Here is a 479-nt window from a genome sequence, read left to right as displayed (position 1 = left end):
CCCACATGTACCAATCTGAGGTTTTGGGCAAAGATCGAATACAAGAGATGAACTAGGGTTTGAGAGGAGATGGTTCTGGTGAAGATGTTGATGGAGATTGACACCCTCTCGATGAGAGGATCGTTGGTGATGACGATGGCGATGATTTCCCCATCCAGGAGGGATGTTTCGCCGGCAGAACAGCTCCGCAGGACCCCTAGATTGGTTCCGCCCAGGTTCCGCCTCGAGATAGCGGCGCTTCATCCCGAAAGCTTCCTCTCTGATTTTTTCCAGGTCAAAACACACCATATAGCCAAAGATGGGTACCGAAGGCCTACCAGAGGGCCCACAAGGTCGGGGGGCGCGCCCAGGGGGTAGGGCGTGCCCTCCACCCTTGTGGCTGGCTGGTGGCCCCCCTCTGGTACTTTATTCGCCCAATATTTTTATATATTCCAAAACGAAAATGCTAGACTCACGGGCCTTTACGGGGCTAATACGGT

Source organism: Triticum dicoccoides, chromosome 7B (genome assembly GCF_002162155.2).
Source record: "Triticum dicoccoides isolate Atlit2015 ecotype Zavitan chromosome 7B, WEW_v2.0, whole genome shotgun sequence".
NCBI lineage: Eukaryota > Viridiplantae > Streptophyta > Magnoliopsida > Poales > Poaceae > Triticum > Triticum dicoccoides.
The sequence above is the reverse complement of the archived record's forward strand: the minus strand, read 5'-3'. Positions refer to the sequence as shown.